The 26,319-nt window shown below is 37.7% G+C and overlaps 1 long non-coding RNA gene across 1 annotated transcript in view; it reads left to right on the top strand.

Moving 5' to 3' along the window:
* The window catches only part of LOC139078745 (uncharacterized), a 128,822-nt gene that overhangs the window by 13,962 nt on the left and 88,541 nt on the right, over positions 1–26,319 (top strand). The gene's annotated exons all lie outside the window — the stretch shown is intronic.

The raw sequence follows: 26,319 nt of genomic DNA, 5'->3' as shown, positions 1-26,319 counted from the left end.
CTAGATGGTATAGCCCCTACACACCTAGGCTACATGCTACTCATTTGACGGGACCACCGTTGTACACACGGTCCTTCATTGACTGAAACATTGCTATGCGGTGCGTGACTGTATATTGTTTACATTTATGACTCAGACTTTCGGTCTTGTTTATGGAACATTTCCACACAAGGCTCATTGATTCTCAGATTGCTGAATCACAAAGCAGCTGCTTCTATTAGAAGCACAGTTATTTGACTGACTAGTGATTACCTCATCAGTACATCATTTCTCAGTCACAGTATCTGGTATATAGTTGTTGCTCTTGAGGTCATCTTCACCAGGGTAGAAAAGCTCTTCCCGCAACTTACCCATCCATGTGGCAATATTTGAATGTCATTTGTCTCTGCTTATCATCTCTATGTCATTTAGAAGAACTGCTTTTCTAAGAGGGAAGAGGTATTTGGTGTGTCAGTTAAAATCAGCGCGGACCAACCTCCTGTTGCTGTTAAGATGACGGTAAACAGAATCAGAACGGCCACAGGATTTGTTTTGGTGGTGGAGTGGGCGTGGGGCAGGAAACTACTAACAAATAAAGTACTTCTTAAGTGCTTAATGATAACCCTAATAAAAATTATAACAATATTGCAAGCACTCATTAAATAGACAGGGTGACACTTTTGTAAAGCTATGATTCATCTCCTTGTTCTGAAGTGATTACAGAATGACAATGATTTTGAGTTAATTGTCCATTGTGATACAAATTTTGGGTCTGTGGCTTCCTTAATTATAAGCTTCTGTCTGTGTCAGATTGTCTGGCACTGTTGTACTTATTTGCATAAATTGAAGAACACCTTTAAAAGGTTTGCCTGCGTTTTCTCAAATGTGGCATATAGGTCATTCGATATCCCTATGGAAAGGATGGATCCAGGTGGCACTGCACTGGCAGGCAACCCTGGAGTGGCTGAGGCACTCTGGGGGAAGCTGGGAGATCTTTGGATAAGAAGGACAGGCCCTGAATGGTGAGGGGCCTGACATGTTCAAACTCATCTACTTTTAGAGGAAATTAAGTGTTATGGAAAACGTCAGCTTTGAAATTGAGGTAATCTAGGTTTCACTCTGAGTGGCCACCCGAGAGCCTGTGGGTTTGTAGAGTACATAGCATGTATAACACATCAGTTGATGGTGGTGGTGGTTTTTATTATTAATTATACTATTAGCATTTAAATCCTGTCACCATCGTCTCTTACATAACATGCTGTGTCACCTTGTGACTTGATCTTTTAAACCTTTTACTTTTTATTGGAGGATAATAACACCCACCCACTAGGATCAAATTAAGTGAGAATTGAAGTTTGGAATCTAGTAGGTGACAGTAAGTGACTGGATGGCATGAACTAGATTCAACTGTGTGGTTCTGCTCATTATCAGTTCTTGACTTTAGCCTGTGTATGTCAGCATTTTATCCCCTGAACTCCTTGATGTGCTTATGTAAATCTCTACATGTTCAGCCACAACCTGTGGAAACATTGTGAAAAGGACATCCTTGGTGACATAAGAATTCAAAGAATCCATTGAGTGATTCTGGAAAAGTCTTACTCTTTTAGGATTCCTTTGGGTCTTGGTAAATATAAGCTAGAATGAGAAATACAAAAGAGAAGAAAAACCTTAACCCTTCAAAATCCATAGATGAAAAATATGACACGAAGGCAAAGTGTTTCATTGTTATCAATTATTCATTGACTCTTCAAAGTAATGATAATAAACATCCTTGAGGCTGTTGTGCAGTATGAGCTCAGGGCTGGGGCGATGCCAAAATAAAGATGTAATAAATATAATTGATATTCCCTGATTCTGTGTTACTAACAAAAGAACCTACATAACTGATCAGAAAAATGCCTTTTAAAAGGGACTAAAATTATCTTCTTGGGTTTGAAAAAGTGTATTTCTCCCCATGGAAATTTGCTGCGAACCAATATAGTGCATACGAATAGTTATCATTTACAGAGGGCCCACTATGTAATGATGCTTTTTATTTCTAATCCCTATGGCAACCTTGCAAGGCAGATTTCATTATCCTTATGTTCCTGATGAGGAAATTGAGCTTGGTTGGGGTCAAATAATTGTCCAAGGCAAATTTTACAAAGCTACTAGGAGTAAAAATTGTGTTTGCAATGCCTTAGATGTCACTCTTAACAAATCCTTTGGCACTTTCCCCATGACACATTAATATCACCTCTTGATAACCAAGTCCTACAAGTTATACTTAAGTACTGTATATTTACCTTAAAAAGACCAGGCAAGGATGAGTATGGATTCCTGTGTGTGGAGTTAAAGATTAGGATGAGTGGTTCTTCATGTTGGCATTTTCAATAAACTTTTGTGTCAGACACTGTGCCAGGCATTGAGAATGAAAAAAATAAAGCACATTTCTTTACCTTCTAGGACTCACAGTTTAGGGAAAGGATGACAATAGCTGTTCCAAATACCATTCTTCTCCCCCCCAGTTGCAATAGTAGGTATAGCTTGGCGGCAGGTCAGGTAAGCTTCTCAACAATTCCATTCTCAACAGTGATTCTGGGCAATCTCTAACCATGATTAAAATTAGCACACAACAGAAACAAAACTCGCTGCTACTCCTGTTTTAGGGAACGCATGTAATCAGTCATTTACAACGCACTGTGACAAGCTTGATGAAGAGTTGGGAATAGTTGTGCCTATGGATTCTTAAAGCACAGGATGATCACCTTTAATTACGGAGGATGGGACAGAGCAGACAGAGAAAGCTTCACACAGATTCTTAATTGTAAGAGATAGGTAGGAGAATGACAAGGGATGAGACTGGTGATTTAGGCAGTGGCCAAAGAATGGAGGAATTTGTATGTCATTCTAAGAAGTTTAGAATCTACTCTCTAGGTAAAAGGTTTTAAGGTTCTGGAGGATTTCATAACAGGAATAAATCAATCAGGAAAGCATTTTTAGGAGAGGGGAAGAGTTCACGGGGATGTGACTGAGAGAAGACACTTGAAATACTGCAATCCATCTTGGAAAGAGAAATTGAGGGTCTGGATTAAAGCAATAATGGCAGTAATATAGACCTGAGGTCTGATTGGAAAGCAGTCTATAGAGTAGATATAGAACTGGTAAGCGTAAGAGATTGGACATAGTGAAGGATGGTGTGAATGAGAAGGTAATATCTAGGATGGCTTTCCGATTTCTGGCTTGGATTAATGAGTCGGTGATAGGAAGAAGAGTGAGTCGTAGGAATGAGACAGTGATTTCAATGAGGACAAACTACAAAGGCATTGATTTATGTTGTTATACAGGGCTATTTGGAAAATGTTTTGGTTTTGAGGCGAAATACTTTTTTCTAAACCAAACGAGAATATTCTCGAGATATTAAGAAGTTAGTTTTGATGGCACTCATGAGTAAATTTTGTGTCCCATTCATCCTTACTTGTTATATTCTTCCTTTATTGAGAAAGGTTAGAATCAGTAGAGTCTTGAAGTTTCTTTAGCAAATCCTGAGTTTGGAGCCTCTTTAGAGGAAACGATGATCACAGAATCAGTTGTATTGCTTCACATGGATATCAGCATGATTTTTCTTTTTGTTCATTTCCACTCTGGGTTAGCTCTGCTTTAGCTTTCTGGAGTGACCATGATTCCAACTAGTCAACTCCAACAAACTTGTATTCCTGGGTCGTTCATCCATGCTGAATCCACTGAGCACAGTCACAGAAGTCTTTTATTCTTTGCTTTTAGTCAAAAAACATTGACCACCCAACTAGAAATCAGCAGACTCTAATCAAAAGTGAAAATATTACGGAATTATTTCCTGATTTATTGTGTTCTGACCACAGATGGGTGTTCCAGAAGCTCCTAGAAAGCTCCATTATATGCAATACCCTGTGTGTAGAGGGAGCCGTCGATTAGAACCCACAGTCTTTGTTTAAGTCATATGGTAGCAATACTAGGTAATTTTCTTTCTAGTTTGGAATTACTTGGTTTCCTCAAACTGTATATGAATCTTTTTTATCTCTTACGATGGTAAACCTTTGTGCATGTGCTGAAATTTTATTTATTTATTTATTTTTATTTTTTGGTGAGGAAGATTAACCCTGAGCTAACATCTGTTGCCAATCTTCCTCTTTTTGCTTGAGGAAGATTGTCCCTGAGCTAACATCTGTACTCATCTTCCTCCATTTTGTATTTGGGACGCCGCCACAGCGTGGCTGATTAGCGGTTTGTAGGTCCGCGTCCAGGATCCAAACCTATGAACCCCAGGCCACCAAAGCGCAGCATGTAAACTTAACCACTACGCCACTGGGCTGGCCCCTATTTATTTATTTTGTTTTAGAGATCTGCTTCTCTATATTTTTGCAGAGGAAGAGCCACTGAAAATTGCTAATGTGTAGAAAACATTTCCTCTACTATCTTCCTGACTTGAGGATAAAAATAACGTTTGATAGTTTTAATTATTCTTCTGTGAAGCCTTGTCTTAAAATTTAGAATTGCTTGCTTTATATGTATTAATTCCGTTTAGTTAGAATATTTTATACAATGCATAGACAAGGCGTTATTTAACTATATCAGAGAAAGGCATTCATTCTTCTGTTCAACCTTAACTAGAATTATTTAGTACCTGCTTTTTGAATAACACTCTCCTTCTTGCCTGAGTGGTCTGAATACATATTTTTTATAGCCAAACCTTGAAGAACTTTGGATCCAGTTGTTGAAACAAGATACATTTTATTCAAAGGTAAAACAATATAAATAATCTTATATTTGATCTTCCTCTAATTTACTGACTCTGTAGGTGAAGAAAAGGTTTCTATCCTCTTAGTTTTACCATCTTTAAAATGGGGGAGTTGGGCTAAGTAATTTCGGACTAAGGGATGTAAGAGATTTCCCCAGTTTTAGTGACCACAGTTCCTTGGCCTTATATAGAAATAGAAGAGATCACTGTGGTTGGACCTGCCAAACCATTGATCAGACCTAGTTGTTTTTACTAAAAGGGAAACTTACATGAGTTGATGGACTTCTATACTAGAGGATATGTTCTGAGTTTGGAGCTTTGATCTCTCTCCATACTCTCATGTGCCACTCATGAGCACAACACATATTTCATGTGGTGCTCTTTTAGACTGGGTGTGCTTCCAGGCAATCTCAACTCTAGTGCGACCCTTACCCAACTTACATTGTCATGGGAAGGGACAGTGTCTGGGGCATATTGTGTGAAATTGTGAAAATTCGGAAAGAGATGTAGGGGTGAAATTTTTGCCTTTTGTTTATAGTACAAAACTAGAATTTCATGTAAATTCTGTTAATCATCGACTACTGACACACACAGTGAAAAGAGATTAAATAGATGGAGGAATATAAAAAATGAATAGATATGAATTGATCAATTTTTTTGCAGCCTGATTCATGCTGATGTTTATCAGTTGGGTTTGTTTGTCTTTTATTATTATTTTCTAAATTCTTAAATGGTTTCCTTAGAAGGATTGTGTGATAAATGGTAAACAACAACAAAGTCATGGTCTACAATTTTGAGCTGTTGTAAAAACATCTCCCAAATTAGTTATTTCCATACTTATCTATGACCCATTTCTCTGAAGGATGCTTTCAGCTATTATTTTCTTCTCTGCCTTCTGATGACAGTGGGTGAGAGTAAATTCAGACTCTTAATGTGTGGCTGTCTATGGCAGCAGATTATAAGGACCTGTTCTGAATAGAACATGCTTTATTTCCATTAAGTGCATATTCTCTTTGTTTGCAGAGTTCTTTATTTGTGTTTAAATTGCCCTTATAAATCTAGTGCGCATTTTCAATGGGTGAAAAACAAGCTGTTATGTGTAGTAAGTCTAGCTAAGATTTGGCGATGAGTTTTGTTCTTTGTTTTTTGCTCTTCTTCTCTATCTCAGAAATAACAAAAGCGTATTGCTTTATTCTCTCCATTCTATCACGTTGTTGCATTTAGTAGAAAAGACACTGTTCCTGTGTCTTAAATAGAACTGAAATCTTCATGGCTGTGTAATTTTACACAGCCAATCCACTTTAGGATGTCAAAACACTCTTATTTCTGCATGGGAGGTTTTCTACCTTGGTCTCATTAATATTGCACCTGTTTCGTTAACTAGAATCACTGATAGGGTGCCAAATAGAATTCAGAGAGAGCTTTGTCATAAATATAATGAATTTGAGTTGAAGTAATTGAGAAATTCTGAATTATTTCAAGATTTGCCCAGGACTTAATGTAACTTTGCACTAACCATACTAAAATGCTCTATGAAGCAATTAAAAGGGATCAAAAGATTGTAGATAAGTAAATATTTTTTTTTTTGGTTTCCTTCACTTATAATTTTAAAATTCTCCTGGTTATAAAGGTAAATTACTTTCTTATACAATTTTGAAATATAGAGAAAGCAAGAATAAATAATCATGTATAATCCTACCAAAGAGAAAAAGCCACTCTTAAATGTTGAAACTCAAGGTGTTTTATTTAAAAACAAGGATGATCACATACTTCATATTATCTTGAAATGCTATATTGTTACATAAAATATTTTATACATTTTTAAAGTCTCTAATTGTATGTATAATGTAATTTACAACTATATTGATTCAATTCCTTTACTGTAAGGTATTTAAGCTTGTTTCTGATTGTTGATGATTATAAATAAATTTGAAATGAATAGTTATATTTTGTGAGCACTTGTTAAAGTCCATTATAATACTTTATTCCAATAACTTAATTTAATCCTCCACTAGTCCCATAAAGTAGGTAATATAATTGTCCCCATTTTAAAAAGGAGATGACTGAGGCTTAGAGATTTTCTGTAACTTGACAAAGGTAGCACGCCTAGTAAGTGTGGAGTTAACCCTTACACTGTCTGATTCCGAAGTCCATGTCCCAAGCTGTAGCACCCTATTGATTATGTACAGGAATGATTTTCCCTAAGGATAAGTTTCTATAAATGCAAATTCTGATTCAAAAAACATACACGGTTTAAAGGGTTTTATATGTTTTGAAAAATTACCTTTCAGAAGGACAGTATCAATTTGTTATTCCAACAAGTGGTCTTAAAACAAAAAAAAAATTTTAATTTTCCTTCTCCTTATTAAAGTAGACATAGAAAAACAGTTGGGAGAACTTCTTAACCTGGATAATGTTGCTAATGATAATAATAATATCATTATAATAATATGCAACAGCTATAGTTTATACATTGTCTTTTATGTGCAAGGTGTTCTAAGATGCCCTTTGCCTATGGTAGCTTACTTAATCCTTATAAGAGTTCTGGAAAGCAGGAATTGGTATCTCTGTTTCATGGCTAAAATTTACAGAAGTTATATGGTTGTTTAGGTGATAGAGTTAGAAAGCAATGGAGTAGAAGTTGGAATGTCTGTCAACTTGAGATTGCCTAGCTATATATATAACCTATCAAAAAGGACACTTCTTCAACTCATGTGGATTTTGTTTATTGCTGTATTACTGTCGATCATAGCAGCTGTCAGAGTACCAAGTATAATAGTTACACACCCTTCTCTTCCTGGATGCTAAGCGTCTTGAGCGCAGGGAGCAGATGTTTTTATCAATTGTCATTTCTTCTCAGAGTTGTCCTTATAATGTCCCTGATGAGGACCCCACTCCCTCCCCCTCTGTAGATGTACCCATGGTTCTACCCTGTGCCTCAAAATATCTTTGATCAAAGGTAGGAATTACATATAATCTATCACCCAACCACAGTGCTTCTGAGAGTGAAATGAGGCTACTGTTAATAATGATGCTGTGGTGACAGGCCTAACCTGGATTCATCCTGGGCAAATTCAAACATATTTTCACCTGTCTCAAAATTGCCCTGTTCAGTGCTCCCCTGCATCCTGCATAAACCCTCTGTCTGTCCTCAGCTCTCCCTGTGTCCTGAGACATCTCTCTCCAGAGTCGCCACCCCCAAAGGCAAGACGTATCATGTCCCTAAGAACACATGACCACAGGAAAATGAAAAACAGTTCTGGGAAAACTCTTAAAAAAAAAAAAGTGACTCTTGGATATAGAGACCCATAAATCTAAAGAAAGATAGTTCTATTGAAGATTCCTCTAAATCGTTTACTCGAGCCACTGAGCTGGTTTTGCAAAGGATGAACGAAAGGACAGTTATGACCCTAAGATACTGTTGTGGCACCATTCTGCAGCAAGATGGGCCTTCTTCCCCCTTCCAAAATTTGGTCCTGATGTCAAAACTGATGATACTATGCATATAACAAGAAGGTATTAAAAGGTTTCTTACTCATGTCATGCGGCTTTCTGAAGAGGACAAGGCAGATTTCCCAAAGAGGTCCAAAATGGCTAGAGAGAGCACGGAATGGAGACTGGCCTAGGATTTTTATGGTGATTAGGCTATGGGGATGGTGAATTTCCTGATGGTGCCAAGGGGAAAAGGAAGGAGTGGGGCTTGAAGGATGCCAATGGTCAACATAAAAAATGGAGTCAGACTCTTTGATATAGTTACCAAAACATTTGGGAGTTGGGTTACTCTGCTGTGAGCTCAGAGCTGTTAGGTATGGCTTTGCTGGCTTTTGGCTGCGTACCTTGTTAGGACAGCATCCCCATAGCCAGCAGCACTGTTGGAACCCCCTTGAGTTGCCACGTGGAGGCCCTGTGTATGCTTCCCCGTTATCTTTTCCCATGTGCAGACTAGAGTAAATGTCAGGATCTTATTTTAAAAATCTGGGTCTGTGATCCTTACTTCTGAAAAACTTCTCAACTGTTTGTGAATTCGAACCATATAGATAGGAATGATCTTTATTCTCAATCCAAACTAGTAGTAGTTTATGATAATTGTGTTACATTTCCAGGTCACTGACATTTATCAGGTATTTACTTGAAAAATAGCTTTCAGTTCACAGAATAAAATTAAATGAGCGTGCAATAATAATAATACTTGGCATTTATCAAATGTGTATGATATGCCAGGTCCTGTTTTGAGCACTTAATGAGTATGATCACATTTAATCCTCCCAGCATCTCTGTGGAGTTCATACCGTTATCACTCCCATTTTACAGATGAGGCAACTGAGATCCTTAGAGGTTATGTAGGTCCTTTACGGTTACCAGATAGTGGTGGGATTTGAACACAGACCATCTGACTTCAGAATCTATACTCTTAGCCGGTGGGGATAATAGGGATGGAGGCTGTTCCTTTATATATCAGTGCAACCTGCTATTTGGACAAGCATTATGCACAGGAAAGAATCCTCAATATAGAGTTGGAGATCAATTTTTCACTTACCTTGTGATTGTGGACATTTTTAGTCTTTCTGAAGTTGAGTGTCTTCACTTATCAACATGGACGCACCATGCCTGCTTCTTGATGATTTTGTGAGAATGTGTGTTTTGTTCACTACTTCAGTCCTCAGAGGCTGGGAACAGGGCTAGGTGTTCATTAATGCAATAATGAATGAAGATGTATTTGGTGCCTGGATCTACCTGTGCTAATTAATAGTTTCATATCTGTCCATTTCCAAATTTGTCCTCTAAAATCCTGAAATCTTTGCATATCATTTTTTCCCTCTAAACTATTTCAAAATAATCTTTTTACCACTTTAGTATCAGAATTTAGCAATCTTTCCTGTAGAGAAAATAGTCTTGACTGCCCAGGGCCTGGTCCTTTATTAACTTTAGTCAGTGGCTTCTTTTGAATTATTTTCTCTCTAGAATTATTTTCTCTCTATAGTAGCTCAGCTCAACAAACTCATTGGACTCAATTTGTTTTCTGTTTTAAAAGATTTGAAAAGAACTATCATTGAATCAGTGCGATCTTGCTTAATCTTCTCATTTCTAAGATAGAATTGTTGAATCGAGGCTAATCTTCTTCATAATTTGTACTCTTAAAACTCTTAAAACTCCCAGTCCTTTGGGGCATCTGTGCATGTTCTTCTACAGCTTTAGCAATATCCTTCCAATTTGTATGCTCAGGCTTAGCATGAAGTGACTGGGTCTTAGGAGTATTAGGCAGGAGGTGTTAGCTATAGGTGTACTGTTTTGAACACTTATCTTGACTCTGAAATTTAGAGACATAGAATTTGAATACTAAAGATTCATAGAGCTTTTTAATAGACTCACATCTAGGCTTGATAAACATCAAGCAGACTGGAGAAAGAGGAATTTTCTTTACAAGAAAATAGCTTTATTATTGAACAAATTGTCAGTTTTCTATGTATCTTTCAATCTGGGGAAATAATGATTATGAGACTTGTTCTCCCAAACAACTTTGTGAAATGAATTCTGTTGAATCTTATGGACTTCAAAAGATGTTGGATCCAGAAGAAACATAGGATTTAGATTATATTAGGTACTTTTACAATTATCTTCCACTGTGATAACACCATCCAAAAGTTTGTATCAAATTGTCCTGGATGTTGTACAAGGCAGATGTCCAGATGCAGTCTCTGTTCTTGGATGTCTTCTGATCTAAGAAAGGTAATGCTGATAGAGAGTGAGGAAAAGGCATCCAGGTAGAGAAGCAGAAAGGTGTTTGGTTATTGGGTGCATTACAGATCTCCAAGAGGTGGGGAGTTCTGTTGAAATGTGTATGTATGTAATGGAATTAAAAGCTAATACTTTAGGACAGCCCTTTTGCTAAACACAGATGTCATCTTATTTATTTCTCATAATAAATCTAGGAAGTAGGTTCTATTATCCCCATTTAATGAGTGAGGAAATGTGTTCAGGGAGGATAGATACCTTGCCTAAACTCATGCAGACCACTTTTGCCAGAGCACGAAAGTAAGCTTATGTGACTCCAGAGCCCATGCTCTTAGCCTTAGGTCTTAGCTTTATTATTCTTCTAAGGAAAGTGTTTCTCAGAGTAGGATCCAGGTTTTCTGGGAGGCTGTCAGGATTCTCTAATAGTTTAGAATAGGATTCTAAAATTCAAGTCCTCTCTTTGACTTTTTATAGCTTCAAAATGGTGATATTTCCTAGACATGATTTTTGTGTACTACGAAGAGTCATAATCTACAAAGTTGGTATGATTTGGTATTTTAAACATAAAACAAGTATGTTTCTATAGATTGCAGCAGATTCTATTCTATTAAGAAGAAGGGCTGCTCAGATGTACACATTTTATAAGTGGTGGGGTAGGAGTTGAACCAAGGTGCTTGGCTTCGAAGCTTCGCGCGTTAATCATCTGGCTACACAGCCAGAGTGCCCTCTGATGGTCCACTGAGTCCTTTCAGTCACCTTACGGGACCTCATCTGGTGAGTCTCTGTTCCTTAGAACCGAGAGATTCTTGTCCAGAACTGCCATGCTGCCTTAACTGCCTCAGGCAGACTAGGGTATGAGTGAGGCTTTTCTAAACCAGATTCTAGAAAGTGGAGAGGGAAGGGAAGGTTTTTGAGTAGAGAACCTCAGCTATTCAGACATCTGTGGGTAGTCTCAAATTTCTAAAAGAAAATTTAAAGCAGACAATTTTCATTTGCCTCTTTGACAATTTTATCATTCAGAAAATAGAGGAAACAATTTTAGGACTGGAAGGTCTGGAATTAATTCGAACCATGAGAGAGAACTTATTTATAACAGGAAAGTGATAAGAGTCTTAGGACCAAGTGACCGAGTCATCTTAATCAATTTCATGAAGGCGAAGGAAAAATATACACTGAGCATAGCTACAGGATTTATTCATATCATTAGGAAGTGAGATTGTAAAATCACAATCAAAACACATCAAAGCAAGAACAATGGAGAAAAAGTGTGAGTGCACTGTGTGTGTATGTATTCATGTATGTATGTGCAGTAATCCCAAAAGTTGATTTTATTCAAAACAGGTAGCTATTTAAAAAATAATGTTATGATACTCACAAATAAGCTCAAAAAAGAAGGAAAGAGTAGATCATCTAAATAAATCAGCATTGTGTACTTTCTTTACAAAACAATGCTGAAGTCAGAATTGATCAGACTGTTATAAGGTTGTTTCTAGTTCAGAAGCTGACAGGCTAAACAGATTATTATCAGTTAACCTGGGAATCTAACTTCTCCTTTACAAAATAAAAAACTCAGTATTTATTTTTTTTAACCAAAAAGAACAAATGAACTCCATAGTAAAACATATTCTTAAATTAGAGTTTGCATTTAGATAAGAATATACATATAACTTCTGTCTGAATGCACATGATAATAAATGATTACATATATTAATCCCATAAATACTGAGCTCACAATATGTGTCTGACACATGCTAGACTGAATAGATTTGAAGATAATTAAACCATGATTTCTGTGCATGTTACTTTGGGATTACCCTTCGAATATAAAAATAGAGATATTTCATCTTAAATCTGTAAAAAATAAAAGAAAAAGTAATTGGGGCCTGCCCAGTGTATAGTGGTTGAGTTTGCACGCTCAGCTTCAGCAGCCTGGGGTTCCCCAGTTTGGATCCTGCGCAACACTTATCCAGCTATGCTGTGGCAGGCTTCCCACAAACAAAATAGAGGAAGATGAGCACAGATGTTACCTCGGAGCCAATCTTCCTCAGCAAAAAGAGGAGAATTCGTGGTGGATGTTAGCTGAGGGCTAATCTCCACCCCACCCAAAAAAAAAGTAATTGGGGCTGGCCCAGTGGCATAGTGGTTAAGTTCGTGTGCTCCTCTTCATCAGCCCGGGGATTGCAGGTTCAGATCCCAGGCGCAGAACTACACACCATTCATCAAGCCACGCTGTGGCAGCATCCCACATACAAAATAGAGGAAGATTGGCACAGATGTTAGCTGAGGGAAAATCTTCCTCAAGCCAAAAGAGGAAGGTTGGCAACAGATGTTAGCTCAGGGCCTATCTTCCTCACCAAAAAAAAAAAAAAAAAAAAAAAGTAATTGGTTGGGTTGTGGAGACAAAACCCAGCTTCATCCATTTGCTTATTTAGTAATCCTGTGTTGAGTTCCTACTTTATGCCAGACGCTGTTTTAGGCACTAGGAATATTGTAGGAAATAAAACAGATGAGGTCCCTAACATCACAGGACTTACACAGACAATAAACCCATAAATCAGAATATATCAGATAATTGCAAGAGCTCTTAAGAACATGAGATGGGTGATGTCAGAGAGAGTGTCTTGGACAGCTCCTCCATTGCTCATGCTCCTAGAAGGCTTTCAGAGGCAGCATCAGTGGAGCTCAGCCAGCTGAGTGAAGGTTGGGAAGCAGAGAGCTCCAGGCTGAGAGCACGGTCAGTTAAATGGCCTCAGTTGAAAATTAGCTGCAGGTTCCAGGAGCACTGCAGCTGAGGTGTGGTGAGCAAAAGGGAGAGGGAAGAGATTAGAGACATGTGCGAGAACATTCTGCTTAACAGAAATTATATCACCAAGGCCAGGAAAGGGAGTTTGAAATTAATTCTAAGTGCTTGTGCAAAACCATTGGAGTAATTGAATCTGGAAAAGGCCATGTTCTAATTTATGCTCTAAGAAGATCAGTCTGGGTGCTGTGTGGAGAATGAACTTGAGGAGGAGTGTAGAGTGGAAGCAATTATTGTAGGCATTAAGTCAGAGGACAACAAAAAATTGCACGTCCCAACAGGATAGACACAGGCTTCACTACCTTCATTCTAAATAGTCAGGGAGGGCTCTGTAGGAGAGCTAGAGATTCAGATATTTATTAATACAATTTTATGTCCTGCTGCTATATTGACAATACTGGGCAACACATTCAAGAAACATGAAAAAAAAGTGACGTGCATTTGCCCTCGAGTTTATAGGACAGCAGGAGAGAAATATCATTTGAGCAAGTCATTCTAGTACAGATAGAGAAATTTGAAGTGGAAGGGAATTTCCCCTCAGATGGGCAAGCCAAGAAATGGCTTGGCTGTTTCTTAAATGATGGAAGGAAGAGAGTTTGTAGGAGAGAGAGTAAGGAGACAGTACCTGCCCTCAGAAGGGAGCATGGATACCAGAGGGCTTTGACGACTCATCAGCCAGTGGGTAGAGGAAATGGGGGAGGGCCGTCAGGAGTCACAGCCTTCTGAGGAGGATCTTTAACATGGAGATTGGGATGTGACATGATAGGTCGGTACATGAGCAATATGATCAGGCATGGCCATTTTCGAAAATGCATTCGCCCCAAGGGCTGAATAGAGAACGGCTTGTCTGTTGAGGGGAAGTTTACCATTGTCCACTTAGCTGATGCCTGGTATTTCAGGCTGTGGCCAGGAGGGTGGAATGCAAGGGCTAAAATGTGGCAGGTACCAGTAACTGATTGTTTAAATGCTAATGTCATATGTTTTCCCATTCTTGAAAATTTTATTAAAGTTTATTTATTAAAATTTATTCAGCAATTTTATCATCTGTACTGTGTACTTTTTCAAGGAAAAAAATGGATGAATTATTGTTAGAAACAGTCTTACTGTTGTTAGAAACAGGTATTTGAAGGTGACTGCTTAGAAATGCATAATCCTTTTATACATTTTCAAAGCGCTGAGAGGTCATTGTAATCCTCAAAATAACCCATAAGGAAGGCAGAAAATCATCCGCATTCTGGAACTGAGAATGAGCTCCAGAAGTTTTTCTTTCAACAAATGAGTGGTTCATGGAATGGATTTGGGGTTCTTGTTCTATTTCCAAAATATGTTACAGATTCTGATAAGAGCTATTACAAATTGTGGCCAATATATCACGTGGTTCCCTAAATGTAAATTACATATGATTTTCACTATTACATGCTGTTTTTCCAAAACAAAGCTTTTAAGGGTATTTGATAAATATAATATTTCTTTCTCTTTGCTCCTTTCTACTAAACTATAATTTATAAATTTTTGCGTTTGTCAGCGATTTTGCTTTATTCTGTAGTTAAGATCAGTTCTGTTATTTTTCCGTTATCTCTTTTTTATAAAAGACAGGATTGCATGAAACCCTGTGGAGAGCGTGCACACAGGATCATGTTTTAAGTGTTAAATCCTCTCTGGTAGCATTATCCTCGGCACTGTTCTCACTAAGAAAATAGAAAGCATTTAGGATCTAAATCTTTATGTACTTTTTAAGGCAGAAACTCTTGTCTGATATACTACACTTCTGAAATCATAAATTGCTTTCAGTTAAGCCCACAGGATAAGAGAAATTTCTAACCATTTCTAACCCTCCACCTCCAACTGTCTTCTAATTTCTAAGTCTAGTAATCTAAACTTCAGTTTGCCTCATATCTTCAAGGTTTCCTGTGTTTGTGTTTGCATCAAACATTCAAAGACATGCTATTTCGGAAAAGTCATGCTGTCAATATTTTCAGCACATTTTTTCTTTTTGGTAGCAGATTGTGGTTCTGCGTGACAGTGGTAAAGCCTCTGCTGTTTCCCCTGTGTGTGTGTGTTTGAAATTGGCATATATCATCACCATTCAGTTCGTTCTGGAGAATGAGGAAGGTATTTCAAGCCAGTAAAGCTACTGTGGCCTCCCAGGAAATGGGATCAGCATGAACAATGGCATAAGGTAATAAAAGGACCAGAGGTGTTACATGAAATCCTATGTAACATCCAGGATGTTTATTACTGTAGGTTCCTCTGGACAGGGTCCATGACATCCTCATCTTTGGTGCTCCAAAATCTTAAACCACAATTTAGCTAAATTCTAGGAGCATAAAAAATCAGTTCAATTTATGAAAGGAATTAGAGTGTTTTACATATTAAAAGATAATACAAATGCAAATTTTATCTGCTATTGTTTGTTGAAGCTCAGAGTTACTACCACCAGAAATAAAACCTAGGTAGAAGAGCCACATAGTACATTTTCTTCTCTAAAAGTATTCATTCATTCAACAAATATTTATGACACATTTTCTATGTATTATGGTCTATGACACACATGGTCCTTGTTCTCATTGAGGTTCTGTTTAAACGGGGCAGATAAACAACTAATAAATGATCATATTTATGAAGAAAATAAAGAGGTTTTAGAGAGTGTAGCCCAGGCCAGGCACTCTAAATTGATGACCTTAACATTTAGGTTGAGTCTTAAAGGATGTCAAGGAGCTAATTACGTGAAGAGAGAGAGGAAAAGCATTCCAGGCTGGGACTGTGTTGTTTTGGTTACTTAGATTTTATAGTTATAGAAAATTTTAAAAAGCTTATTGGTACTTTGCCTTCTCCTATCTTATTTGATTTGCAACTTCTAATATTTTTAAATCAAAATACGAGACTAAATCCACTAAATCCTTTTGAAAATGTTCTTTAAGAGCAAACAAACAAACAATACACAGATGCTCTCTAGGATTAGAGAGAACTGTCAGTGAAAGATTATATTTCCAAGTAGCAGCCTAATACCTACCTGGGGAACACACAGGTAGGCTTCAGTCTAAGCTGGATTTGGTTTAACTTGGAGGACTGCATTTGCTCCTGGGTTCTTTACGATACAGAGCAGAAATCTGTGTTTATTGGATTGTAGAATACATTGGCAATAAGGCAGAGTTCTTTCTCCTAAATAAGTAGTAGGAGAAGCTTGGCCCAAACTGATTTCCCATATGATCAGAGCCAGCTTACATTTCCCAGTACACTCCTTGTGAAAGTTATTCTCCTCTCTTTACAGTGTGGCTCCTCCTGAGACATCTGAATTCCCTCCTCTCTCCCTTTCTGGCCCCACTGCTATGCAGCCATCTTGTTCTACCTTCACTCCCTTGGTTTTCACAGTCCTTTTATCTCCAGAGAGCAGTTCTCCTGTGGGCTTTCACAGCCCAACGTGCTGTTATGGAAGGAATATGCTTCCACGCCCACAGAAACCCTGGAGAAGACTGCTCACCCCAGGCATCTATGTGGGAGGACACCCCATGCTGCTGCTCTGTTTTGGCTTCGTAACAAAGTTGCTTTAAGTCACAAAGTTGCTTACAATGATTACATTGTAACAATGTGATTACCATTGTCACAACCTATAGGACACAGATCACTAGAGGCTCAATTTGACTTTATGAATGTGGAAATGCAAAAACAAAAAAATAAAGTGCTTGAGGGGTCTCTTTAAAAGCACAAAGTCTCAGTGCTGAAATTTATAGCAAGAGTTATGGGGACACACTAAAACCTCTGAAGTTTTGTCCCCCTTATTTATTGCTGTTTTCTTCATACTATTTTCTTGCTTACTTAATTTTGTCATTTTAAAAAGACGCTACACAGGGTAGTGATTCTTTCCATTATCAACCATAGGGGAAAGCCAATTCAGGCACTAGGACCAGAAGTCTGCCAGACCCTCTGAAGTGGGGACTCTGAGATAATGAGGCATCCCCTTCCTGCCCACGTGCTTTTCCATGCCTTTCCACCTAATCAGTCACGGTGTTAAGTGCTGGGAAGGGCTAAACTCTAGTGCCGGTTTACAGAGGCATCTCTCCATGCCCAATTTCCGTGCGCACCCCCTGCGGAGATGATCACAGTGGGAGTTGCAAGTGGTACAGACAGCTGCTGTGAGTGGGTGATTGAAGTAATAGCCAGTGGGTTCAATGCGGAAGAAGGAGTGTTTCTGGCATTTAAAGTACCACGGACCGGTGCCCAAATGGTAGGATTAGACCACTTTAGGGTATAGGGCACCCGAGTCACTCTCTGAGACTCTGACATTTTATCAGAGGAACAACCGAGACTCCAGTGCAGCATGTTCCATCCTGGGGAGCTCACAATAACGGTTTAGCAGGAGTTCCATTGCTTGGCCATGAGTCAGTTTCTATAGACTGCTTTATTTCTTATGTGTAGATGACACTTTCTTGTTTATTTGTGTGTGTTGTAATTTTTGTTTGGAAAGTGAATATTTCAGATGATGTAGTTATTACACATGTAGTAACTATGAATTCTGATCTCTTACCCAGGGGTGGTGGTTGTTGCTGCTGTAAATTTTTGTCTCATTATTTATTTAACGACTTGATTGGACAAATTCTGTAGAGGAGGTCTCCCGTGGAGTGTGTGGCCACTGTTGTCTCTGCTCATTCTTTTTCTTCTGGCCTGGCTTCTTAGGTGTTGCCTCTTTCCTGGGTTAGCCTAGCTTGAAGGTCAGCCAGTGCCTGGTTAGAGGTTGTGCTTAGACATTTTGAGCCAGTGGGCTTCCGACTGTTGCTGAGGGGATCTGTGTTTGGGTTGGGGCATGCATTCGAAGTTCAGGCAGTTTACACATCTTCCCCAGCTTTCACTTCCTGCTTGTGTAGGGTTTCAGATTCAGTGAGGGGTGAATATGTCCCTGGGGACCTTCTAGTCTCTCCTGAACTTTCGTGCAACTTTCCCAACCCTCTTTCCCCAGAATGTCTGGGAGCTTATCCAACCCCGTTATGACTGTCTTATTCCCTAAGTCTCCCTGTTAATATTTTATCTGGTTTGTCACTTTCCCCAAATGGTATTAAAATCTCAGATAGTTATAACGTTGGCCTTTCTTAATCGTTTGCCAGTGAGATTGCAATTGCTCTTATTTTCAACAAAGCACCTGGGCATGGGGCGTTTATATTGCGCCCCCAATCAGATCACCCCAATACACAGTTGGAGAAGCTCTTCTGGAATAGTGGGGTGAAGACCTCTGAAAAGTCTTTTTCCTTCATAATTTAATGAGAACATTGACAAACTTGTTAAAGTCAACTGTTTCAGAACTTTGAAAATTAATGAAAGGCTTGAAACAGTCTGTGGAGCATTTATTCAAGAAAAATGTTTGGGATGCCACTTTTGGGTTATGTGATTTTGAAAATATATGAGATCTTTAGGAAAAAGTAGTATTTTGCCATTACATTGTCCATCTCATTCTAAGCCAATTAAACACGTTATATGACAGTCAGTTCACTTTAGAAGTCAGTAGAAGTTCAATTATTCTATGTTTTACTAGGTTGTTAGCTCTAAATCTGTAGTTCTTAAAATTCTTTTGGTCATACACAACTTTGAAAATTGATAGGAACTATGGAACTATTCTTCAGGAAAATGTACAATTTACAACATTTTGTATGTAATTTCCTAAATTTCATGGAGTTCTAAAGTCCGTTAGTGTCCCCCACGGGCTTAAGAAACCCTATTTAAGATGATAAAGTTCATATGCTTTCTGTCCTTTTAAAGGCCTGGCATTAAGTGGAATAGATGCTCAATAAGTATTTAAGTATTTTCTTTAGTTATTTTCAATCTAGGCATCTGAATATTTGCAGTTGAATATTTACTTAACTGGGATGGGATAAAATGATCTTAATTCTAGTTTATTTTCTGATATTTTTTTGCTGTGTGACCTTGAAAATATCCCTTAACCTTGTTTTCTCAGTTACACCCCATTCCTGTTTACTTCTCATGATTATTGTTATGATCAGATGGAATGTTTATCTGAAGGATTTTGATATGTATATATTTATATATACGTGAGACCTTGCGACCATTATTTCCTGCTTAATTAGATTTCCTATAAATTGTGGAAGACATACTGAAGGCTTTCTTTGCTTTAAACCTGAAAGGATTATATCTGTCCTTGGCTACTCAAGTGAAGAAAATTGTGAGATTCCTTAGCATTGATTTGACTCTGTATTCTTCCAACCAAGTCCTCAGTTTTAAGTAGCAAGATAGGAGGAAAAGAGATGATATAACTAATTTGCATGGTTGGGCAACCTTTCTACCACCAGCTGGCCAGCAAGGATTTGAGTGCCTGTGATAATGTTTCAAGGAGGCAGGAGAGGAAGAAGACAGTGTAATGGGGAAAGCTGGACACAAGACAGAGGAGGAGGAAAATAAACAGGGTGTGGAGGAGGAATGGGTGAATAAATGTTTTCAGAAAGCATGAGGAGGTGGGTAGCCCACCCAGACCAGGACTAAATGTCTTTTAAAGGTATATATCATATTCTCTCTGTAGAAAGACAAACTAAACTAAAAGACAGTGTGATAAGCAAGAAGGAGACAGGTTTTTGAGCCAGACAGATATTAGTTTGATTATAGGTTCAGCAACTTACTAGCTACACGAACTTGGGTAGGTTATTTGGCCCTCTGTACTACAGTTTCCCCATATATGAACTTATCATCTTGGTAGATTTCCCTGAGGAAGGATAATGCACTAGCATGGTTGTAATATGGACCTGTGGTTGGTGCTTCATAAATGTAAGCTATTATTTTTGTACCAAAGGTTGGATAAGGATGGCATTAGAAAACAAAGAGATGTTTAATTATTGGTTAAAGTCTAGCAAAGTCTTGAATGGGTATGTGTGATATATGCAATTGAGAGTGCATTCATCAATAATGAATAAGAATAATTTCTGGTAAGAGTGGCTATATTAGGTAATGAGAAGTTGATATAACAAACCATCATAATTGTTATGTTTTCATCCAATTTGGAAGTTTGTGGTGAGTATATTATTGTAACAACTTTTAAGCTTGAGAGAATCTTGGGGTCACTTACTTCATGGAACTTATTTAGTCATAGTCAGCTGTCCAAGAATAAATTTGAGCAATGGCATACCACTATCTGTTTGCAATTCCAGTTGATCTTAGTGTGGTGTTTAAGCAAGAGATGGCACTGGGCTAACACCGGTGTCTTGGTGAGAATTTTCATGTAGGTAGACAGATATATATATGATGGATGGATTGGGTGGTTGCACTTAGGTGATATCATAGCTGCCCTTTAAATATTGCAGAAAAGACTTTAATTGGATCGTGAAATCTCCACGAATGGGAGATGTTCAGGAAAATGACTATTAGAGAAAATAGGGTCATAGGTCAGAGGGATTATAATCTGATTTTCAAGTAGATGTTAAGAAAGATACATACTTTTGGTCCTCTAGGCCTTACTAACCTTACATATGCTCAGGAAGGCAACCTTTTTGAGTGCCATGTGCTCAGGCATATTTCTGCAACTTCGCTTCCCTTCTGGAAGCAGACTAGCACGTCTCCCTGTCAAGTCATCCTCTCATTCTCCTCTTGGTTTCTGAGACTGATGCTCTTGTCCATGTGTTGGTTTTGTGTTCCTTAAATGAGAATCTTACCCTTTCCCCACTTGTGTCTCTTTCTGCTAGAGAGACCACAAAGCAGTGCTCTCCCAGAGTTTTAAAAACTTTGGTTCTAGCTCCTTATTTTTTCCTGTTTTCTGTCTCTGGGTTTTGGTACAAGATTCCAGTAGAAAAGTTCAGACCAGAGAACACTTGGAGCACGATGTTATCACACACATCACCTCTCCTCTTTGATAAGGACCTGTTCTCAGACCAGGCTTCACTTCTCCCTCCCACTGCTTTAAGCTGATTTCCTTTCCAGGAAATGTTTTTTCTCTTGCAGAAAAACAAAAGCAAACAAAGACAAGAAATCTTTGTTGAAGGTTCTCCTCCAGAAAACCTGATAGACCTAGACATTTAAATTCTAAGATGACCAAATATTGGGCCATTTCCATTGCGTGGTGATTAACAGTTTTGAGTTAAAATAGAGCTTTGCCTAATGCCACACTCGAACAGTAAATTTAGGTCAAACAAATGTTTTATAATGCCATTTACCACAATAAATTATTCTTTGTTTTAACAAATATTTTCAGCCTTGAGAAAGATATCCCAGGTAATATCTAATGGGACCTGGCAGAGAGGGAAAGAGGAATATGTTTCTGAAGGTGCAGAGAGTAAATTAAATCTCTAAATTACAAACCATGGAAGGATGTCATGTTTATAAAAGTTCTTACGTGGAATAAACCTAATGTTTAGCAGTGAGGTTAAGTTTAAATTTCAAGTTGTTTGCCTTCAAACAGCAATTTCAGCCTTGTCTTTTAGAAAGCCTTGGTTTGCTGCTAGCCACTTCATTAGTAAATGCAATGCAATCTTTCCTTCAGTGAGAAAGTGAGTCATCAGGTGTCTGTGCCATGCAGAGTAATGAACAACATGTCTCCAAATTTTAATGGGAGCAATGCCATTTTTTTCTAGAATCATTAAATCCTTATCTTACGGATACATGCCTGCTAAGTAGCCTTTTATATTTACTTCAAATTCATCCCATTGACATGCTGCTGTGCACAAATGGAAGAAAAATGGACTCTTTACTGAGAGGAAAAACATCTTTTTCGTTTCAGACCATCCCACATCATTGTCGAGTAGATTTTCCACTTAGTGCCTCAACTTTTGTAGGGGATGATCAATGAAAGTTTACTCAGACATCACTGAGATGATTACGAAGCCATGAGAAGCAGTGAGCTTGTTTGTTTTTCAAACACTAAACTTTCACATTAAAGCTGGCCTGTTGTGGCTGGCGCGTTTTTCACACCATTCTCAATTTGTCTCCCAAGTGGATGGGGCTGGAGGGTCCTCCTTTCCCAGACTGTCTTACTACTTTAGAGATCTGCTAGTTAGCAAAACTAATGAAATGAGCATTAGAGTTTGGTTGCCTTTCCTTGAGATATTTGTCTAGGAAAGAGAGTGTGATTTCTTAGATCATGTACGTTCAGAGCTGAAACAAAGATCTCCTCTTCCCTTCACCCCTTCAGTTGTCACCGACTCCTATCATTTCATTTACAAACAAGGGAAATGAGGCTCAGAGACTTGCCCAGGATCACATGACCACGTCATGTCACAGCCAGGCCTAGAACCAGATTTTCTGCCTCCCAGTCAAGGACCGTTTCATCAAGAATTCTGAAATAACTGGTTTACTATAGCCCCATGGTAGATTTAACAATAGTTAATAGACTTTATGTAAAACTCCACAAGAATACTTACTAGTAATGAGAACTAAACAAATAATATAATAGCCCAATCTTTAGATGGATAAGGAATTGGAATAAATTAACCAGTATTTCCAATTAGAAATATTTAGACCATTACCATGTATTTACAAAAGCAGCAGTTCCTGAAAGTACCCATGTGTTGAAAATGGATACTTATGCAAAATATTACCTCCAGACAACTGTAGTCGTTGATTTTGAATAATCCAAGTCCAGATTTACATACAAAGTTCTATATACCTAATAGGCACTTGGCGTGAGTATGCACCAATGCTGCCGGGTGAGAGCCAAAGGCTTCCCTTTTCTCGAGTTCTGCTCCCAGCAATGCATCATAATACATTTAAAAAAAAAAATCTTAAAGTCCACCACTTGACTCAAAACTCCTTCTTTTGTAGATATTTTGTTTATTTGGAGAGAGAACAGAAGCCCCTTCCATCCACGACCCCGCCAGCCCCACGTGTCTTTTGCAGAGTTGACACAAAAGACCATTTCCTAAAATAAAGCATCCTCCAGAGTACTTGGTCCATCACATACTTTATAGACGTAACGTTTCATTTGGGCAGCATCTCAAGTGATGCTGCTTTCTCAGTTTTTCTTTAGGACGTGACATAACTATCAGATTTGTCCACCTACTCAGCCCCCTGTGGTCTCCACCCTTGACATTCCCCAGGAAACGATGAAGCAGCCTGAAGGATGGCCACAATTTTGATTCTCTTGCTATCTAACTTAGAAAGATAATGCCCATACTCATGTGGCAAGATTTGAAAAAGGGTGGGTGGAAGAATGGGCTGTAATAGTGAAGACCAAACTATTTCTCAAGTAATGTTTATGCTGAATTTTCATTTTCTTTTTATTTATTATATTTGCTTTCTATGCATGGATTTTTATATTCAATATTTGTGCTTTTTAACAGTCAAATAGCTTATTGTTTACATTTTAATTGAGATTGAGAGGGACAGGTCCGCCTCAGGTAGTAGGAGCTATTCACTCCAACATATGCAATTCTTATTCCCCGTGAGGCTGAGGCTAAAATTATTAACCTTTTTTAGGTTTCAGACTTGCTAAGTATGCAACTGATATTATGTCTGTAAAATGAGGTAAATAATATTACCTACTTATATGGATGATGTAAAAATAAAGTGAGATGATGCATGTAGAATATTTATTACAATGCCTGCCCATAGTAAGCATTCCATGAATATTTACTATAATAATATTAATAGTAATAATACTAATAATGTCTTTTGCAGTTGGAAGAGGATTGGGGTAATTAATTAAGTTTAATTGTCACTAAGAAAATCTGTGACTAGGAAGTAAAATTCAATTGGTAGAGAATATTTTTAATACTGCTATTTTCTCTATAATTTTAAATGCTGTTTCAAATTTATATGTGATAAAACTATGCTTCTCTTGATAAAGGATTTAAGGAGGATTATAATAAAAACAAAATAATATTTTATATACAATAGGAAATCAGGACCAAGCAATAGAAAACGACAATATGCCCAGCATGGGGTACTTGGTGGTTGCTCTTGTTGAATTTCAGATTAATTTTGGAACTTGATGCCGTTAGGACAGAGGACCATGTAGTTTGGGTGCCACATCCACAAAAATTTAGACTTTTAACATTACCTATTTATGGGGTTTTTCTGGGGCTTTATATGTACCTTATCAGGTTAACATCTGCACTATAGAACTTTAGTTTATAACTGTGTCTTTTTGCTGAACCCGGCTGCCTTAAATGTTCTAATTAATTAATTTTTATAAATCCTGCAATTATCTTGGAATAGCATAATTAAATTTTATTGCATTTATGTGTGCCAAAGACAAATCATTAATTTTTAAAATATAAGCATTTCAGATAGACCACCATTTTTGTAACTGTTATTTCTCTTTTTTTCCTTTAACACACATGGGGCCTCCAAAAGTGGACAGGGACCAGGCTTGACCTTTGGGATTGCCTGACAAGGGATCCAAGTGGCACTGTATTTAACAGGAGGAGAGGGAGGGAGGAAACGGGAATTATGAAGTAGCCATGAAGGCCCATTAACAATTGCTGCAGCAATGAAGGTTGTTAATTCTACTCTAGGTGAAGATGGTGTTAGAAGAGCTCCTATGGAATATAGCCATAAATACTACATCTCTTGCCTACTATTATTGAAGACTTTTTCCCTGGAGTTTAAAATCATTAAACAAAACATTTAACCTTTTGTCTCAGTGTGCCTAGTTGAGATATACTGCTAAGTCACAAATGCGTGAGAGAAAAGGGTAAAAACATCAAAGTGATGAATTTGCAGTTGAGATGTATGAATAACTTGAGTTACTTCAATTTGCAACATAGACAAACAGCCCATTACCTGCCTTCAGTATGACCAGATAGGATGCATAAATAGCCGCAAAATTTATGTTAATTTTAGAATATGTAAAGTCTCTTTATGAATACATTGCACTGAAAGTGAAATGTGCTCGATGACTACAGACCTTTAATAAAATAAGAGCAACACAAAACCCATCTTTTATATGATGGGCATAAAAATACAAATTAAAAATCAGAGTAGGTGAAACAAAATTGTTAGATGTTGAAAATGAATACGTTTATTCAAATATATTTGTCCTTTAGCACTGATAAATTTCGTATATGTATCAAACAAAATAGTTTTATTATTTGGCTTTGGGTTAATGTAGTCAAATGCAGGGTTTGAACAAATAAAATTATTCCTAGGAACTGCATTCAGGTTTGAATTCAGTATGTTGATATGAGGTTACAGAAAAGACATATTACTTAAAACTTGGGTTGTCTTTTTTTTTTTTTTTTGAAGATTTTATTTTTTCCTTTTTCTCCCCAAAGCCCCCCTGGTACATAGTTGTATATTCTTCGTTGTGTGTCCATCTAGTTGTGGCATGTGGGACGCTGCCTCAGCGTGGTTTGATGAGCAGTGTCATGTCCGCGCCCAGGATTCGAACCAACGAAACACTGGGCTGCCTGCAGCGGAGCGCGCGAACTTAACCACTCGGCCATGGGGCCAGCCCCAAAACTTGGATTGTCTTTTGATTGCATTGTTTTCCTAATCTCATATGAGTTTATTTTAGTAATCTAGAGGGAAACCTCTAATTTATAAAGCCTTAATTTTCAAGAGCTTTATTGTAAGGACTCTTCTAGTTTAAAAAATGTATACATCTATATCTCACTATTATATTGTTATATTATATTACTATATTATTATATTATGCTTCCCATTAAAGTATAGACCAGTTGGTATATTTCTATCTAAACAAAGGTGACATCCCAGTTAAATGTCTGATAAGATGTGGAGGCAGAAATATATCCTTATATAACGAATGCTCAATAAATGTTCCTTGAATCCATGCGTGCGTGAAGGAAAGTGTTGGAAAATAGCAGGAGAGGAATAGCAGTACTCGGCGTACGTATTGATAAGGTGCTGTATGTAAAAGCATTATTTGGGTAAGAAAAAAGTAGAGAAAAGAAAAATGGTTATCCAGGTTATAAGGAACCTGGGGATTCTGCTTCACTACCACCATAAAAGTAACATAAAGGGAAAACACTGTAATAATGCTGAATTTCAACTTTCTAAATAATTGCTAGAATTTGATTTTTCTAAGATCAGTGCACTGGATAAAGTTTTGATTTGTTTATAGAAGAGTTTTCTGTCTCAGCAAGTCAAGAAAGCAATAAAGTCT

The sequence above is a fragment of the Equus przewalskii genome, chromosome 22, assembly GCF_037783145.1.
Source record: "Equus przewalskii isolate Varuska chromosome 22, EquPr2, whole genome shotgun sequence".
In the NCBI taxonomy this organism is placed as follows: domain Eukaryota; kingdom Metazoa; phylum Chordata; class Mammalia; order Perissodactyla; family Equidae; genus Equus; species Equus przewalskii.
This window is presented reverse-complemented; position numbering and strand designations above follow the sequence as displayed.